At 54.7% G+C, this 13,765-nt stretch overlaps 1 pseudogene; it reads left to right on the top strand.

The window, feature by feature from the left end:
• The first annotated feature begins 8,215 nt into the window (after nucleotides 1-8,215).
• LOC103553046 (chymotrypsinogen 2-like) lies at nucleotides 8,216-13,446 on the top strand (annotated as a pseudogene).
• Nucleotides 13,447-13,765: the final 319 nt, after the last annotated feature.

Below are 13,765 nucleotides of genomic sequence, written 5' to 3' on the forward strand. Positions count from 1 at the left end.
GACCCCCAGGCCTGCCCAACCAGAGAGCCACCCTCCTGCTATCTGGGAACCTTGGGCCATGAGTCGGGCCAAGCCCCTCTCACAGCCCAGCCTGGCTTTCAGCCTGGGACATCCCAGCCCTGGGAAAAGGGCAGCTGCCCTGGCCCAATGTCACCCACAAGCCTTGGCAACGCCGGGCATCCCCAGGGCACTGCAGGCAAGGCCAGCGCCCAGGAAGGGAGCCCGGGCCCCCTGGAGCCCAGCTGTGTGCCGAATCGGCCAGGACGCAGGTGCAGGGGACCGTGACGCTCCCAGTGCAACAGCGAGGATTCCAGCTCCCAGTTACAGGCAGTGGCACCACGGGGTTCAGAGATTCCCCACTGAGCATCACTGGCCGGCCACCAGTACCACGAACATAGGCTGTAGCCTCTCAGCAAAGAGGGTTTTCAATGCAACAGTCATCAAAAAGTAAAGCATTTGCAGATATTCTGGGTGATCAGAGGGTCCCCTCGAAACCGACCCAGCCAAGCAGCCTCAGAGCATGAGGGGGTGTGGGTGTGAGGGACTCGCCCCCACCGTGGCTGCTAGCTGGTTACAGGTTGGCAAACACGCTGCCAGACCGTCCCAACTGGATTCTCTTTTTCTGTGATAATTCACAATTTAAGGAACTGGTCATTGCATGAAGTTTTAGTTTCTTACAAAATAGGGCTTTGATTCCACCCCATAAAGTAGCACATTGAGGAAACAGAAAATAAATGATTTTAGTTATAGAACAATGGGAAAAGGACAGATGTACAGAATACGCTGGGGATGCATTTGCGGTAAGTAGAGGCCAAACGACTTCTCAGCATCCTGTGCACAGGTTCCTTCTCCCTGCTGGGCCAGGCCCCAGTCTAGACAGCAGGGCACCCGCAGGGACAGAGCACACGGCACCCCTGCCCTCAGGGGGCCAAGAGGCTGGTGAGAGAGACAGACACAAAATAAGAATATAATGCGAGAAGTCCAATAAGCAGGGGGCGGAAATGGAGAACCTGCTGCTCCAGCTGTCCGCGTGGGCCTCATTGACGAGACGGCTTGAAAAGAAGGACACGGTGGGCCAACTGAGTCTTCTTCTAAGGCCTCGGGGGCTCTGTGGTCAACAGGGTGGTGGTCACTTTGGGAGAAGCTGGTCAGAGTGAGCAGGGAACAGTGTCACTGTTCTTGTCAAAGTAACGCTGTGGATTGGAACTTGATTCAAGTTTTATTTGTCTTTGATTTGTGAATTTAGTTTTGTTTGAGAGTTGTGTGTTTTCAGCCGGGGGCATATTCAAAATGTTTCTCCACCCCGGGAGCAGGAGCCCTGACCAGTGGGAACAGTGGCCTGGGCAGGGACAGGCTCCCAGAGGCCCTGAACCCCGTCTGCGGGGAAGAGCTGGGGCGGCCAAATTTCAGGGGACACAGAGGGTGTGGCCAGCCACTGTTTACTGGTTCCGAAGCTTTTTGACATTTTAACAGGCTGAGTGTCAGCCCGGGCTCTGTGCTCTGGAATCCATACTTGAGTTCCAGGCCAGGGTGATTTATTGAAATATTAACATTTGCTGGTTTTGCTTTTTTTTCCTTCCCCCATTCCAAGCAGGTAGCCAAGCCATCTGTATTTTCCTTGCCTCAGGGATTTTTCCAGAGCAGAAAACAGAAGCAGCCTGAAGTCACTGGCTCTTCAGGTCTGTTGTGAAAGGAAACTTCTGGTGACTTGAGTAGAGGAGGAATGTGGCCTTGGAAGGTGACACAAAAGGGGAGGGCTAGCTGCCTGATCTACAGAGATGAGCACCCCTGAGGCTCCCAGCAAGAGCGCCATTTGTGCGTATCTGCTGGTGTGTTTTCACTTTGATCGATTCCTTTTGGCTCCAACCCATCCCCTGTTCAAACCAGACCCTGAGGGGAGCACTCCCTGGGAGCAGGATGATCATTTTGTTACAAAGCATGATGGCCTTTGCCTCTTGCCTATAGCCATCTCCCTCTTCCTGTCCACACAGAGGGTTCCCGGGGAGGGTCACCCCACCCCAGCTCTCAGGGGGGAGAACTCTGATTAATGTAAGCCAGTCAAGGCCAAGAGGGGCCGGAGAACCCCAGCCCCACCCTTCCTGCACCTTGGCAGTCTTGTAGGGATGTGGCATTTCGGCCGCCATCTGGAGGCCCCGAGAAGAAAGACAGAGATCCTGACCCAGAATTAGAACCATCGTGAGCTGCGGAGCAAAGCCTGCAGTTGCCTCCCGTCTCTGCTCGTGTGCACTCATGTGAGAAGGCAAACCCCTACTGTTTAGCCACTGCCAGCCATGTGGTTTTTTTTTACAAAAAGCATCTTAGGTAAAACAAAATAACCTTAAGAATGGTGCTAGATGGCTTCCATTTTCCCCTCCAGGTCCATCCTCTGCCCCTCTGTACTCTGCTGGCCTCCAGCAGACGGACCCTTAGGGGTGAGACTGCAGACAGCTTCCCGGGCCCTTGGCTTCCTGTTGGTGTCAGCGAAGGGGAGGCCCCAGAAGGAGCAGGGCCCAGAGAGGGGAGGAGAGAGGAGTCAGGTATCTGTTCTCCGGGTTCCTTCCCTGAGAGGCTGCTGTGGATTGGCTGCCTCCCTTGACAGAGGCCGCAGTTCCCTTCAGGTGGCCCTCCCTTTCTGAGTTCCATAACTGCTCCGCCTCGTCCCTTCAGCTCTAGGTGTGTCCCCATTGTTGCCAGGACCCTAGCACCTCACTATCCTTTGTTGGTTTCTCTAAGCCCTGCCCACACCTGTGTAAAAATTCCCTTTATTAAAACTCTCCTCAAATAACCCGATTTGAGTGTGCCATCTGTTTTCAGGCAGGACCCTGAGTGATGTAGTAATTGATGCCCCAGGACCACAGAACATGGGATTCTGGGCCTGAGTTGCTCACCCACTGGAGGAGTCCATGAATAGCCTGTTTGCCAGGGAAGATGAGACCCTGGTGGTCCATGGCATGCTGCAGCATCACAGTGGCTCAGATTAACACAGAGGTGGCAAAGGCTGAAGTGCAGGTGGAAACAGGCCCCGGGGGGGTCACGTGGCACTAAGTTCCCACAGCATCGGTGGCACTCACGCATGCTGGGGAGTCATACAAATGGCCAATGAGCACGGGAAGAGACATCAAAACCGCCAGTCCTTAGGGAATGCAAATCAAAACCACAGTGAGGTGTTGCTTCACACTGATTAGGATGGCTAATATAAACAAAAAACAGAAAAGAACAAGAACTGGAGAGGATGTGGAGAAATTGGAACCCTTGTGCACTGTTGGTGAGAATGTAAAACGGTGCGGCCACCATGGAAAACACTATGGCCGTTCCTCAAAAAACTAAAAATAGATTTACCCTGTGATGCAGCAATTCTCCTTCTGGGTATACACCCAAAAGAATTGAAACCAGAGTTTCAAAGAGATGTTTGTGCACCCATGTTCACAGCAACATTACTAACAGTAGATAAAACATGGAGGCAACCCAAGTGTCCATCGACAGACAAATGGATAAACAAAATGTGGTATATATACACAATGGAATACTATTCAGCTTTAAAAATGAAGAAACTTCTGCCATATGCTAGAACATGGATGAACCTGGAGGACAGTAAGCTAAATGAGATAAGCTAGTCACAAATAGACCAATACTATTGAGCCCACTTATATGAGGCACCTGGAGTATCAGATTCATGGAGATGGACAGTAGAATGGTGGGCGCCTGGGACTGAGGGCAATGGACGGTTTAATGGATATAGAGTTTCCGTTTTGCAAGATGAAAAGTTCTGCAGATGGATGGTGGTGATGTTTGCACAACAAAATGAATGTACTTAATGCCACTGAACTGTACGATTAAAAATAGTTACGGTAAATTTTACGTTATATGTATTTCACTACAATTTTGAAAATTGAAAAAAAAAAGCCACAATGAGATACCACCTCGTAACTACCATGATGGCTATAATTTTTTAAATGAGAAATAAGTTTTGGCAAAGATGTAGAGAAACTGGAATCCTTGTACCTTGCTGGTGGGAATGGAAAATGGAGCAGCTGCTGTGGAAAATAGTTTGGCAGTACTTCAAAAAGCTAAACATAGAATTATCATGTGACCCAGAAATTCCACTGTTAGGTGTATAATTCCCCAAAATGAAAGCAGGGACTCAAACAGATACCTGTACGCAAATGTTCATTGCAGCACTATGCCAACAGCCAAAAGGTTGAAAAACCCAAATGTCCTTTGGTGGATGGATGGATAAACACAATGTGGTGTATCCACACAATGGAATATTATTCAGCCATTAAAAGGAATGAAGAACTGATGCATCCTACAATATGCAGAAACCTTGAAAACATCAGGCGAAGTGAAAGAAGCCAGTCACAAAGGACTGGATACTGGACAATTCCATTTACATAAAACATCCATAATGAGCAAATTCATAGAGACGAAAACTTGGATTAGAGTTACCAGGAGCTGCGGCGAGAGAGGAATGTGGAGTTACTGTTCAGAGGGTACAGAGTTTCTGTTTGGGGTGACGAAAAAGTTTTGGAAATAGGTGGTGGTAATGGTTGCACAACATTGTGACTGTAATTAATGCCACTGAACTGTACACTTAAAAATGGTTAAAATGGCAACTTTTATGTTATATGTGTTTTACCACATTAAAAAAAGTTAATGTAACATACCAAATATACCTACGCTTTAAATGGGTGAATTGTACAGCATGTGAATTCTATCTCAATAAAGCTGTTAAAAACCCCTGTGGTGTCAGCAGCCTTCTTCTGATGGTCCTAGAGGCAAACGCAGGGGAGAGGAGCCGCTGAAGGGTGTGAATGCTCCCCCTCGAACGTGGGTTGACCATCGAAAGCCCTGAGCTTCAGAGGGGACCCTCATCTCCTGTGGTCACAGGACGGATGTGGCTGAGGACAAACCCAGAACCTTCAGGCTCTGGGATTTTAAGGGTTGAGGAGTATAGAACCTGTTAAATACCCATCGCTACCAGGTAAGGAATGGGTGGGGGAGGTGCGGATCCCTGAGACATGAGTTGAGGTCCCTTGAGCAGACTGAGCAAGGCTGCAGAACTTTGAACCCCCAAATCTCCATGAACCCCCGCCTTGCCAACACAGGCATTTCCAACCCCCTGTCTGAGGAAGCGAGGCTCTCTCTGCATAAAAGATTTCAATGACAACCCAGGGCTGTCACCTCACAAGGCCACCTCAGGTCTTCTCAGAACATACCCCGCCAGTCCACATGGCTTCTAGACCCAAGAAGAGAGTAGATCCTGCAGTAGATTGAAAAAATGGTCCTGATTCTCTACATCTCCCTATACCCACCCCTTTTGCCCTGAAACTTTATATGGAAGGTAAGAGACTGAATATACAACGGACAACGGCCGGACCATATAGAAAAACAGGACTCGGACCCCCCATCTGCAGCCACTAGCCAAGGAAACCCAACAATAACAACTGGCCCCAAAAGGCCAGGACTTGACCAATAACTGACACCTTCCCTAATCTTTGCCCCCGCTGCCAACTCAGGACTAATGAGCAAAAGCCAAGTCTGCACCCCTAACCAATCCCATAGGACGCCCCCCTTCCTGTTAGCCCAACTCCAGCTTCCCTGTGCCAACAGCTTCGGGGCGCCCCTGAAGCCTGTCCGTTTTCCACTACAAAGCTCTCCCTCCTGCTTTTGAGTCTCCTCCAAATGCAAGCGACGGTGGCTGACTCCCTCGCTGTAGCAAGCTCTGAACGAACAGCCTCTGCCTGTTCTCATTTGGGTCGTGGTCTTCACTGATTTCCACGAAGACCAACTGCTGGTGGTGGCCTCCCCCATGCATTTGCCCTCAGGGGTCCAGGTAACCTCGCCTACATTTCCAGCCTGTCGCTGCGTCTCCCCACTGGTGTCAGCCCTGACTATGGGGCATTGCCCTCCTCGTGGGTTCTGAGCTTGGTGTAGAGTCTGGGCCTGGCTGCTGAGCCCCAAGTCTGGTTTCCCAGTTCACTGTCCTGACAACACTGGGAGCCTCTGAAGAAACTCATTCTCCCCTTAAGTCCACCAGAGTTGACTGTTTTGCTGGCAACTGAGAGTCCTGACTTCTAAAACAAGCCAGAGATTTTGACTTGTGGGACCCTGGGCTGTTCTGTTGCAAATCCTAAATCCTGAAGGATTCAAGACAACAGATTTGTGCTATTGAAAAAACAAGGGAAGAATCAGGTTTTCCAGTCCCAGAAGAAATAAAGATTCACTGGTGTGGCAGCCAGTGCAGATAACCTATCAATACCTATCCTGCCACTCTTCCAGATTCTGTTTGTGGGGTGGAGAAGGCCTCAGCTAAAATGCTTCCTTTCCTGACTCCCTTGGAGCTAGAGGTGGCCTTGAGACATCGTTCTGTCTAATGAGATGTGAGCAGACATCATTGGATGGGGCTTTCCAGAAGAATTTTTTAAATGGGACAGACTCAGTTGGTATTGCTTTTTGCCCTTTCTTCTCCCCCTTCTTTTCCTGCCTGAATCAGATGTGATGTTTGGAAGTTCGGCAGCCATTTTGGAGCCATGAGGAAGATGCCACAGGCTTTGAACTACCACATCAGCTTTGGACTGTTTGCCTTTAGAACTCTTGTTAAACGAGAAAAATAAATGTCTAATTTGCTGAACGTATAGTTTTTCAGGTCTCTGTTTTTCACAGCTGAACACAACCTCAACACACACCTGGGAATTTGAAATACTTGAGAACTTTTCTCCAAAAAATATTAACTTAAGATTCCCTGAGCTAGAGGAGAAAGGAGAGTTTTTGTTGTGCATCTCTGACAACAGGCTTGAGATCCTGCCCATAGCCATCTCCTGTCCACTGCTCGACCAGGGTTGGGGGAAAATAATAGGAAACAAGGGGGTTTGAAGGAGGGCCTTTGCCTTATCACCTCTGAGCAACCTTCAGGGTGGCTCCATTCCTACCTTGCTGGGGAGTCTGAGAGCAGAGAGGGCCACCTGTGAAGACTAGGAGGCTGGACCTTCCAGAGTCCCCCTGAGCCTAACATAGCAGAGGGAGCAGCCAGATGGTTCCCCGGTGCCTGCAAGGGTGCAGAAATGGCTAAGAAAGAGGCCTAGTCCTTGGGAGGCCCGGGGATGGAGAAGAAAAACGGCCAGCTGCAGCAATGGGGTGCAGGCACCTCAGCAAGCAGCAGTGCGGACACCTGAGGAGGCCCAAGGACCAGCCCCCCCTCCCCATGTCTGGACACATTGCCAGCCGAGGATGACGGGGGGACCCTCCACGGGCTGAGGTTTGGTTTCAGACTCCTGGCAGAATAAAGGATCAAAGTAGAAAGCACGTTCTCTAATAGAAAAATTAAGAAACCTATATTTCTTGCATGCCCGTGTTTAGGGTTGAGAATCACCTCATCATAAAGGAGCAAAAACGGGGTGGGGTGGGCGAGGGGCACCCGCCCAAATGTCCCAGCGGGAGGATGGGGAGGGAAATCATGATGTAGTGATGACGGACGGGAAACACCACTCAGCAGTACAAAGGAACCCGCCGCTGACACACCAAGAACACAGGTGAAGCTCAGAACCTTGAGCGAAAGAATCCAGACACGAAGACCATATCTATGGTTCCATTTATATAAATTTCTAGAACAGGTAACTCTAATCTATGGCGAAAGAAATCAGAACAGTGGTTGCTGGTTGCCTCAGAGGAGGCGGAGTTGGAAAGAGGCAGGAGAGAACTTTCCGGGGCGGTGGCATTATTTTACATCTTGGTTGTGACGTTTGTTACGCTGTATATACGTCAAAATCCAACCCTCTGTGCATCTCACCATATGTAAATTATAATTCATATTTCATTTTTAATAAAAAAGAAGGTTGAGATTTGGCCTTCTCAGAGAAGCGGCTTCTTCACCTAAGGAGACTGACGTAGGCGTTCCTGCCTCAGGGAAGATGCCGGGGTCTTGGAGGCCCGGGTCCGGAGGGACGCATGCGCAATGGCCCGCATCCTCCGCACCGCCTCCATGCTGGGCGGAACCTGGAGCCCTGGCACAGTCCCCACCCCAGGCCAATCCCGGAGGCAGCTGGGCAGAGGTTGCAGCAGGGGCCTCCTGTCCCCAGCAAAGCTTTTCCCCCAAACCCAGGCTGCTGGCAGAGAGCTGCCCCCGATGCCGCTCCCCGTGCGCACTTGGATCGGGTCACCTCCTGAATAAATTTCGTTGTTACCCCTTTTCCTTGCCCATTAAACACTCTAGACACCACCCACCTGTAACGAGGTAACAAGGGCGGAGCTAAGGTTTTCTGAAATGACCGACAACCCTCAAACAAGGCCATCCCTTCTCCTGGGGAGTTTGCGGGAGCAGAAATGGGTGAGCTCCCCGGGAGTCTAGGAGAATGGGCAGGGTTCCAGACCCGAGGGTGGGAGATTAGAAATATTAGCGAAAAAGCGGAGCCCGGGAAAATAGTCTTCACTGTACACTTGGGTGGCTAAACGACTTCTGGGTCCAGAGATCCATCGACTCATCCATGGACTCTGATGGACGCCGGCCGTGCGGCTGGCCAGCCCCAGCCGAGGCAGAAGTGCTGCCCGCGAGGAGGGGCCCCGGCCCAGCGGCGGAGGAGAGCTGGGTGTTCTTACGGACACGAACAGCACCGGCAAAGGCCTCGAGGCAGGAAGCTCAGGGCACGTCGATCTCTGGAGAATGCCCGGCATCTAACTCTCTGCCCTTGGGGGGTCCTTCTTCGGGTTTGGGGGTCGGCGGAGCGCGCTGTCCCATGTCCGGTGAGCCGGAGGGCTGCGGGTCCCGCCCCAGCCAGCTTCTGGCCCCTCCCCGGGGCAGCAGGGGTCGGGGCACCTGCAGCTGCGCCGGCTCCCAGGCCTGGGCAGGCGGTGCGCCAGGGGCGCGCGGCGGGCAGGGCCCCTGCCACCTGTCGGCTCCCAAGGCCACGGCCACGGGTCAGCTCTGGCTGCTGCATCCGCTCCCCCACCTGCCACGTCCTCCCCACTCAGGCCCCTCCAGCCCCGCGGCGGCTGCCACCTGGCACCAGGGGCTGCCACTGCGCCTGCACAGGGGAAAGGGCCGCGGCGGCCGGAGGATCACGGCCAGCCGCTCCTGCAGTTTCTTCATCAGAGCCCTCCTCGGTCGGCCCCCCTGGCCTCTCTGCCTGGCCTCCTGCCCGGCCTCCTGCCCTCTGAGCTCTTCCGTCCCCTCTGGCCTCGGGGCCTCTTGTGACATTCAGGCGCGTGCAGCCAGGCCTATGCTCTCGCTGTTCCCTCTGCGTGGACGCCTGCGAGCTGTGCTCGGTGCACGCCGGCAAACTCTTAGGTTGCAATTTAAAGGTCCCCTATTGAGTGAGGCCCTCCTGCCTCGGTATTATTATTAATAATAATAATGATAACTCCCTAGCTGTTAGTAACGTATATTTTACTCTTTTTTTTTTAACTCTTTTCCCTAGACTTACATCCTTTTCTGTGTAAGCTTGCTAAAGGCAGGAATTCGTGTTTCTTTTCTCTTGTTGGTCTCTTCCAGTAGGGCCTGGTAAGCGTTGGTGGGTAGGATGGATGGGCTTGCACAGACAGTATGGTTTCATGCAGAGCAGACCACACTCTGCGTCCTGTTTTGTGAGCTGCTCTCCCACCTAATACACCGTGGCCCCCCTCCCTGTCCTCCGACAGTCTTCCAGAATGCGCAAAGGCACCAACAGGCAATTCAAGAAGGAGTGGGACAGAGGACTCGCAGCTTGGATTGTGTGTTAGGCCTGGTCCTAGCGTGCTCAGGATGGGTCGTGCGCTTCCATGATGTGAGACCCATACTATAAGCACCTCCATTTTACATACTTAGAAATGGGATCAGAGAGGGTAAGTAACTTGCCCAAGGTCCCACAGCTGTTTTGTGCTGAAGCCTGTCCTGTGAACCACGGCACGGCAATCATCGATGCAATGGAAATTACAAACAGCCGTGAGATGTCATTTTCCCTGTGCATTTTGGGGAGCTTGCCCTGCGCCTGACAGCCTCACACTCAGATTTCTCCCTCCCCAGTTTCCCAGTTGCTGGGAAAGGACCCCACTGCCCAGCCCTGTCGCCCAAGCCAGAAACAGGCCTCTCTCCCCTTCGCTTTCCCGCCTGGTCCAGCCTCCACTGGCTCTTCCCAGGGCGATAGCAGGGGCTCTTTCGCTGGCCCTTGGGCCCAGTCTCCGGCGCCCTGGGATGCCACATGCTCAACTCCAGGAGCCCGTGGCGCCTGGGTGAAGGGGCCTGGCTGCCTGTGAACAGGCAGCAGGCGGCTTGCCCCTCTGAGCCACGCTGCACACAGCCCACGTGGGCGCCACAGATGCCGAACCACGCCTTCCCTGAGCCTTCTTAGCCATCCCCGTGAGCAGGGGACGCATCCTCAGCCCCCTGGCCATCCTCGCCCTCACTTGCTCCTCGGTCCCCACACCTCCTCGCTACTTGACCACACGACGGGGGTTTCGAACAACTAATGGACCAACTGATTTACTCGTCTGAGGTCCTCCAAACTGTGAGAGACTAGCCTGGGGCTCAAACCCTGCCCAGGCCTGGCTGCTGCCCAGAGGACCCCTCCCGAGGCAGGGCCAGCAGGAGGAAGCCCAAGTGTCCTGATCCCTTCCCCTTGGCCTTGACTTGGGGTTGAGGGCTGCCTTGGTCAGCCCCACATTTGTCCCTGGCCCTGGCTCCAAGCCCAGCCACGGGCTGCAGCTGCTGCCGTCCCAGGCCCAGATGCCAGCCCTGCTTGGGCACATCCTGCCCACTTGGGCACATGCCCAGGAAAGGGATTATCACTTCAAGGTCTCCAGATAACAGCCTGGTGCGTGGGGATATAACAGGGAGCCCCCAGGCAGGCACCCAGCACCTCCCCAACCATGGCACCGCCACCTTCTGCTGGCTCCTCTCCTGCTGTGCCCTCCTGGGCACAGCTGTTGGTGGGTGCTGGGGCAGGCGGAGACCAGGAAGGCTGTCTCCCCTCCCCTCCAACCCCGAGGCCAGCAAGGGGCAGCAGGGTCCCTGTTCCCAATTCCGCCATGTGCAGTGCTGTGAGCCTGAGTCAGTCTCTCTCCTGCTCTGAGCCCCGCCAGCCCCATGTCTACAATGGGGACACTGGGAGGGTTGGGCCAGAGAAGCCAGTGTGAGGCCCTTGGGGAGGAGGTGGACCTTCCTGGGGCTGCTCCCAAGGTCTCGCACCCTGTGCAGGGGACAGGGAGGACAAGTCCAGAGGGATGGAAAGTTCTCTGAACAGTCGGTGGCTCCCAAACAGACTCCGATGCTGAGCAGGTGGGAAGGCGTGGCTGGGCCCCACCAGCCCTCTTGGGCCCTTTAAGCTCGTGCTCACCGAGCACTGACCTGTGCTCCTGTGCCAGGAGCAGAGCAAGTTCCCGCAGTGCCCGCTAACACAACTTGCATCCTTAGACCGATGAGGTTAGCAACTGTATGAGCCCCATTTCGCTGATGGGAAAACTGAGACTCAGAGCAGTTAAACGGGGCAGTGAAGGGGCTGAGTTCAAGCCCACATAGCCCAGCCTCCCAGCCCGTGCTTTGGCCCTGCCACCTCCTCACACTCAACCTATTGGGCTCGTCTGGGCTGAAGCCCATGTCAGACTGAGCAGTCTCTGGGGGATTCCTGGGGTGGTGGCACCCAGGTGGGGGGCTCAGAGTCGAATTCGGCCTCCACCCCTCACCTTGTACTGCCACTCCCAGGCTGCCAGGTCCCCATGACCCACCCCCTGCTGACTGGCCTGTCCAGGATCATCAATGGGGAAGACGCTGTCCCTGCCTCCTGGCCCTGGCAGGTGTCCCTGCGGTTGAGGGGGGATTCTATGTGCGGGGGGGCACACACTGGGCTACTGGCCCGGCTGGAGGCTGCTGGTGTCCAGCCAGCGCTGACCTCCCCGTCTGCCTCCAGGACAGCACTGGCTTCCACTTCTGCTGGGGCTCCCTCATCAGCGAGAACTGGGTGGTCACCGCTGCCCACTGCAGCATCACATGAAGGCCCAGGGTCCCCAGGAAACCCCTTGGGGTGCGGGGAACACCCTCAGCACTGAGGACTAATCCTTAAACTCCTTCGTTCCTCAATTTCCTTATTTGGAAATGTGTAGAATACTCAAGACCTGCCTGTCTCCCGGGGGCTGCTGGGAGGAAACACAAGCAGCCTGTAGGCACAGTGGTTTCGGTGGGCAGTGGTCGATATTTTGAGCTCCCATCTCTGCGATCAACACCACACATGCACATGCACACATGTACACATGCCTGCACACGAGTGCACTCACACTCATGCGCACACGTAGCACCTTGCACCCCCAGCCTGGCCCCACCACCTCACAGCAGGAACCCCTTCCTTTCTCTAGTTCTCTCCAGAACCTCCGACATGATCGTGGCCAGGGAGTTTGACCAGGGCTCAGACGCCGAGGACCCCCAGGTGCTGAAGATTGCCCAGGTATGGTGGCCCCCGGAGTCCAGGTGTGACCCCAGGGAGGGGAGGCCCTCAGGAATGGGTGGCCCAGGCTAATGGGGCTGGACCAAGAGCCCTGAAAACCCCCAGGCTGGGGGAGTGGGAAGGGGCACCCCAGCTCCTCCCAATCACCCCAAAACCCCATCGCAATGGGGCAAAGCAAAAGGCAGAGTGTGCGAGGCTCCCCGCAGGGGAGGGTCTGCACCCCGGCCTGGGCCTGGGGCTCGGGCTCCTGGGGCCACGGAAGGAGGTACGGGATCAAGCAGGCCTTTGTCCAGGGAGCAGCGTGGAGGCAGCGAGGGGAAGCCAGGCGCCCTGGTTCTGCCTCGATTCAGCCTATTCCCAGACCCCAGCTGCGGCTGTCTGGCCCCGCCCCACAGGTTTTCAAGAACCCCAAGTTCAACAGGTTCACCCTCAACATTGCCATCACCCTGCTGAAGCTGGCTGCGTCCGCCATGTGCCTGCCCACCGAGGCCGACAACTTCCCTGCTGGGATGCTGCCACCATAGGCTGGGGCAAGACCAGCCGCCCCGGTGAGTGACCGCCGGCCGAGTGGGAGGGTGGTGGAGGCCGCAGGGCAGGGCACGGCTGCTGGTGCTGATCACTCACCCTGCCCTTTCAGGTACCCACACCCTTGACAGGCTGCAGCGGGCGGCCCTGTCCCTCCTGTCCAACCAACGCGGAGTGCAGGAAGTTCTGGGGCAGCACCGTCATCGACCTCATGGTCTGTGCCGGGGCGAGGGGCGCCTCCTCCTTCATAGTATGGCCTCCTGGGCTCCCTGGCACCCCTTCCCGCCCAGCCTGGCGGGGGGGGGGGGGGGGGTGCGTTCAGGCAAAAGCCCAGGCCAGGGGCTTGGGCAGAGGGAGGAAATGGAAGTAGCAGCAGGCCTCTTCCTGGGGCCACTCTCTCCCTGGGTACTTCCTTCTGAGTAGTTGGGAAGACAGGGCTCCTGGTGGATCACTCATGACCTCAGCAGAGGGGTGCCAGAGCCAGGGGCTCTGGTACTTCAGCCGCTATGTTGCAAAATTCCATTGATATCTGCGTCTGAGCAAATGGTACTTCCTGGAGTTGAGCAGTGCACAGCGTGGGCAGTGGAACATGGCGGTCCAAAAGGTCTCCAGATTGAGTCAGGCAGCTCTTCCTCCCTCATAGTGGCCCCATGGCCAGCACTGCCCACACTTTTTTTTCTTATCAATGAAACTAGCTTTATTGAGCCTCCATTATAGGACCCATCCTAGGGGGTGGCCCAGACTTCCAAGGGAACGAACCAGAGAAGCAGCTGCTGAAGTTTCCTTCATAATCCCTCCAATATGCATGTGCTGAGTGTCTACTGGCTGTCAGGCCC

The sequence above is a fragment of the Equus przewalskii genome, chromosome 3 (genome assembly GCF_037783145.1).
Source record: "Equus przewalskii isolate Varuska chromosome 3, EquPr2, whole genome shotgun sequence".
In the NCBI taxonomy this organism is placed as follows: domain Eukaryota; kingdom Metazoa; phylum Chordata; class Mammalia; order Perissodactyla; family Equidae; genus Equus; species Equus przewalskii.